Source organism: Rhopalosiphum padi, chromosome 1 (assembly GCF_020882245.1).
Source record: "Rhopalosiphum padi isolate XX-2018 chromosome 1, ASM2088224v1, whole genome shotgun sequence".
NCBI classification, from domain to species: domain Eukaryota; kingdom Metazoa; phylum Arthropoda; class Insecta; order Hemiptera; family Aphididae; genus Rhopalosiphum; species Rhopalosiphum padi.
In genome coordinates this window covers 88,121,265-88,127,264 of record NC_083597.1, presented here as the reverse complement: position 1 = coordinate 88,127,264, position 6,000 = coordinate 88,121,265, and the positions used below count along the sequence as shown (strand labels likewise).

Sequence of the window (6,000 nt, the reverse complement as noted above, 5' to 3'; positions counted from 1 at the left end):
AAGTGTTTTGGCGATCAATTGCCTAAAACCGAGTTAGTGTTTAGTATACGATTTTTTAGATGCTTTTTGTGTACATAAACACGTTTAACTCTATTAAATATTAAACTCCACTTTTGGATAGTGAACCCTCTACGTATTTGGTGGACCAAACATAATATATTTATATGCCCAAGGTTTGTTATTTTTTTTTACTTTAAAATGAATACGTATAATCTACCCTCGGAGGGTGAGAGCGTTTTTTTAAATGGCCTTTGCCCTTATGTGACTTAACGGTCGTTTAGGGGATTGTAAAAAGTAAAAAAAAAAATGGAAAAATAGGCAGGTCCGTGGGTGTTTATAAAACATACACATTGGAATGAAATGGCAATAACCGAAAAGTTTACGGCTTTACATTTCATGAATGTGTTCATCTGTTTTATTTATATGCCTTCGGTTATTTTATGGTGCAGTTTTATGGTTGGGTTTTTTATACTGAGAAATTCAGTAGCTAGTGTTTGTTGGATTTTTAAATATATGATTGTATAATGAAATAATCAAAAATAAAAATATATCGTTGAACTGTATTTTGTTACTTTAGTTTGTATGGAAGTTTTTTTATCACTAAATTTCCCAAAACAAAAGTTAGATTTTTATACCTAGTTATAAAATATAATGACTTATAACCTAAACAATGTAAAATATGATATGTAAAACGGAAAAATAATCTCTATCGTCTCGTCTCCCAAAATCCGTAACTGGGTATCTAATGAAATCTGTTAATATGGTATTTTATAGTACTAAGTTAATAACCGTTATTTAATTAGAGTAAAATAAATGTAAGTAAATATTTTAGTCTTACGCAGGTACTTGATACAATAGTCACGTATTAAAAAAATTAACAAGAAATAAAAACAAATGCATAATTTAATTATACAGATAATTATTGTAAATTTTATTCTAAAAAATGATTAATTTATTTTATGTTTATACAAGATTGTAACTGGTGTGTTAAATATGGTTATATCACAGTAAATAAATCATAACATTCATTTATGAATCATTAAAAAGATAATTTTTATTTTTTTTTATACATTTTAACATTTTTTTTATTATTTTTTATTTAGAAAAATATACGATCCATGCATATACTAATTTAAACATATATTTACAGGAGTGAAGAAAAACTTTAAATTACTGGAACTCTATATTATAGGTATTTATTTGGAAAAACTGTAAAATTGTTAATTTCGGTTTTAATTTACGAATAAAATAATAATAATATGTGGAATACTTTTATCAGAGTCAGTATTAGAACTGAAAATTGAAAAATTAGTTATATTTGCATTTTTCCATACCTTTGAAGTCAAATTCATTGAAATTGAAAAGTGCGAAACCAAATGTGAGCATATAGGTATTTTGTTTTCAATGTAGTTGAAATTTTTCATTCACCCTGTATAATTCAAGTTGAAAATTCACCCTTTCGTTTTACCCATTATTTTTCACAGTGCAAAGTTTTCTTTTGCCCTTATCCCATCTTTGTTCTAGATTTCTTACCACAGACGTCTTTAATGCGGCCGAATAATAATACGATATTATAATCAAAATAAATTCCCCGCCGACTCTCCTTAAGGGTTTGTATCTGTCATGTGGAAATATTCGTGTGGGGCCTGTTACATAATTTATGACCCCCTTGTACTCCCAATGCGATGGCCACGGGTGAATAATATCCGAGCTTGTGTTTGTTTTACGATTTGTTATTTTCACCAAGAAGGAAAAGCAAGAAAGAAAAAAAAAAGGAAATTTTCTCTCATACGTTGTTTTTTCCCGTCCCATCCTTACCAGTTGTATGGGGTGCTCCTATGCCATTACATTATGCATTAAAAATAAAAACCGTTGGGCGAGAAAGGAAGCCGTGCGCCATCAATTCCGCGGACTGACCGTATCCCTTTTTTTTTTCCATGCCATAAAATCACCGAGTCCGCCACCGCCGTCGAGCGCGTTATTATTGTTATTGCCATCCTGCGTTGGCGGGATGTACGGACGGGCGGGCGGGCGGACAAAAAAAAGTTTCCGAATAGAAAGAGAAAAATAATAATACGCCGCGTACGAGTGTAGGATTGGGGTCTTTTAGCGTATCGGAGTGGAGAGAGCGAGAGAGAAAGACATATAATATACGCAACATCACACACTAGGTAATCGATGAAAATATGTGCGTTAGTTTCTAGAAATACCCATAAAAATAACGACGATTTTCCGGAAGTCCGGTTTGTTGTATCCAAAAAATAAAATACCCTGGATTTTGCATTATATTTACGTTATAAAATATATTAGTTATAGTTGTTTGTTACTTTTTTTAGATTTACGCTGTATAATATCTTTATTAGATGACTCGTATAGTTAATAATATAACGATTGAGTATTAAACTCCAATTTCAATATTCATAACACGTGTTACGTGACAACATAAAAAAAAAATTTAGGTACAAATTACATTTTTCAATCTCAAAATGTGATCCTTTTTGCGTTTTGTACGGCAATGAATCGTCTCGTGGTCCGGTTTATTTATAAGTCGAGTATGTATATATTCCCCGTAACATCTATTTTTTTTCTATTTTCGTACTCCGTAGCTGCATCAGTGCACCAGCACAATAATTATTATACGCGTAGTACGCTACGCGTCCTTATTATCGCCGAATTCGTCCGAAATCGAACGAGCGCACACATAATAATATATTACACGATATATCGTATATCATTATGTACCGGGGCCGTGTACAAGGGACATGGTCATTTTAGCTCTCATCTATTGTCCACAAAAGGAGTCTTATATGTGCATTCATCGTCACCCTGCAGCACGTATGGGATAATACAAACACTGATTGGTATTGCACATATTATTATGTACACACGACGAATGTCGGTGTCTGTAATTTACATTTTAGTCGTGTGCAACACAAATATTTAACTTTGAAAGAAATCTGTTTGTTTGAGAACCAATCCAAAAATGATCGCTGTGCGCAATTCGTTTTATTTCAGTGCCATTATGTTCAACAATAAAACGCAGTAATCTTGTACGGTTGTATAATTTCCAACTTATATTTCATGTTTTTATAATATTGGATTTGTATTACGAAACAGTATCTATATAATGTATACTTATTTCCTATACATTATAATATTATTCTTATAATATCAAATATTTAAAATTATATCTATGTTATCTAAATATTTATAAACATTTTAAATTCTTAATATTTACAATTACTTTTTATAGATTTCAAAATATTTTTAATTTTTTGTCGCCATCATATTTCTGTATAGTTTTGTGTTACGATTTCTATTAGATTATATTACGTAAACAAATCAATATTATTTATTTCTTCTATCATAAAAATGTTTGAAGCACAAACTTTTTTCCAACTAAAAGTGTTTTCCAAAATTAAGTAGTATAGTAGCTAGGGTATACTTTTGTAGAATATTAGTGTCTTCCAAGTACCATAACTACCAAGTGCACAGAAATTGCATCAGCCATATAGTTTGAAACAACGGAAACAACAAAGTACGACGTATAAATAAATATATATATATGTAACTATGTAATTCAATTTGTGTGCGAATTTTATTGAGTCGTATTTTCTTAAAGAATAGGAATCAAAAATTTAATTTTAAGTATACATTTTATTATAGAAATATAACAATGTATTGTAATTAATAAGTGAAAATTGTATAGTTTGGTATAGTGCTGAAACTATATACGTAATATATTTTTATAATAAAACTTTTTGAATAATATTTAAATTAAATGCTACTCTGTATCTATGTTGTAACATCGAATTGAGAAATACCTATAAAATCAGACAGAATAAATCAATATCACCGTGGCCTTTATATTTTAAGATTATAGAAACATTACTTTTATTTGTTATTGCAGATAAGTATTAAAAATTAAACTGTTTATTTTATATTTATTTATAGGTTAGGTTTACATTTATTTATTTAATTTAAATAAATAGATATACATATTGTTCAATAGATTAACCACTAGATACAGTGTATGTAATTAAGTACTTAATCGCTGTACAGAGTAGTTTAACGTTTAATTTATTCTTACAGTGTTTTAAATTTTAGAATTAAATTAAATAATGTATATTTTAGTTTTGAAGTACTACACAGCTAGTTAAATAAATTGTTTTCGTGTTTTGAAAAATTGGAAATTCGCTTCCAGGCGTTTTTTTTTTATTCCCGAAAATCGAATAGCCAATGTCCATTAGCGGGGGTTGTCCTTTGTCCGAATATATAAGAGCAATCGTGAGCAATGGAAGCTTTATCGATTTGTTTATATACAAAGTGCCTGTCGAGAATACAACATTAATTTCGTTATCGAAAACTATACATAATGTTTTCGAAAAAAAAACAACATTTGTATTGACGAATTTGCGTGGGCGGGCGTTGCCGTAATATATTTATTTTTGGTTTTCGACTATATATATGTATAGCTTAATGTGACTTTAATACAACTGTGCAAAGTATTGTTAGAAAAACGTTAAATCGAGAATATATATATTATTTTATTCGTCGGGAAACGAAAATGTATTTATTTATTTATTTTTTAATCCTTTATAGTTTATACGAAGGTACGCGTACTGGCAGTGGTATTGTAGTATTGATATGAATTTAAAACGTAAGCCATCCACCGCCGTTCGCGGGTACGCATCTCTAATAACGCCAATAACAGCGAACAAAATAACCGAAATAACCGAATAACGGGGATGTTAGACCGAAGTCTACGCACTGGAGTATACTTGAAGTTGTTTTTTGAAACGTTTAAAACATCACACATAAAATTGTTCGAGACTTATATATTACATTATATTATTATTATATCGAGCTATATCCGCCAGGGCTTATCGGCACGTGTAAACCGCGTGACGCATCGGATCGGGTGGTAGTCTTCGCGAGTGGTACTACACGCGCGTCCGGACCGGCGTCCTGTGTGTATGTTTACAGCCTTGCAGGAAAGCCCATCATCACGATTTCCCGCGCCATTTAAAACGAGAAAACACGTGGAGGAGGACCGTCCACCCCGTTCAATATAATATCGTTGTGTGTACATTTGTTTGCGTATATTATGACGGAAGAGAAGCAGGTATACATATATATATATAATATTATAACACTGCATCGTACAAACACACACACACACACACATATATATAATATGTATACGTATAAAGCTCGGAGCAAATCCATTATCAAAATGAAAAAGCGCTCCTGGTCGCAGTGGCGGCGGATTTATTAATTTCTGACACGTGAACCGTGTACGGCCACCGCGTATAGGCCGGGTCCGCCGCGGAAGTGCGTTGCAGTAGAAACAAAACCGGACAAGAATTAATGACATCGTCAACCCGCGTACGGCCGGCCAATATTTCCGCTCCATTTCGTCAAAAACCGCACACACACACACACACAGTTGGGCCGTAATTTGATTAATTTTCGTTCTCCTATATTTTCTCTAGAAGTATATTTTTTCTCGCACACACTCTTGCGCACCCGTCCGCGAACCACATAATATATAATGCGCGCACGCATCCGTGATGGTTTTAATATCGTTAATGTGTATATATTTTTCCGGCCCGGAGGTCTTCGTACAACGTATACGTATATATATATATAATATTATATATTATATGCGCGTTAAGTCCCGCATAACCGAAATGATAAACGACCAGCTGACGACGGGACCGACCGCCGCCGCAGCAGCAGTCGCGCGTACGCCCGCGCGATTCCGATCGTCGATCGCGATCTACGCGCCTCCGGCTTTTTCCGCGTCCCCTCTGGCGCGTTTCGTATATATATAATAATATAACGTTATAATATTATATATTATTATTATACGGAGCGTCCGCCGAGTTTCAGGTGATCGGGTAATGCGCGTGCGCGGCTCACCCCTCCGCGCGTTTCGGCCGCCCCGTAGCCGGCTAATTGCGTAAATACCGAGAGCGCAGCATCATCACCGACCGC

The 6,000-nt window shown here is 33.2% G+C and overlaps 1 long non-coding RNA gene across 1 annotated transcript in view; it reads left to right on the top strand.

The window, feature by feature from the left end:
- Positions 1–4,868: 4,868 nt before the first annotated feature.
- LOC132921785 (uncharacterized) overlaps positions 4,869–6,000 on the top strand; it is a 29,611-nt gene continuing 28,479 nt past the window's right edge. Inside the window, exon 1 of the long non-coding RNA XR_009660950.1 lies at positions 4,869–5,125. This is a non-coding gene — a long non-coding RNA (uncharacterized LOC132921785). The remainder of the gene's footprint in view (positions 5,126–6,000) is intronic.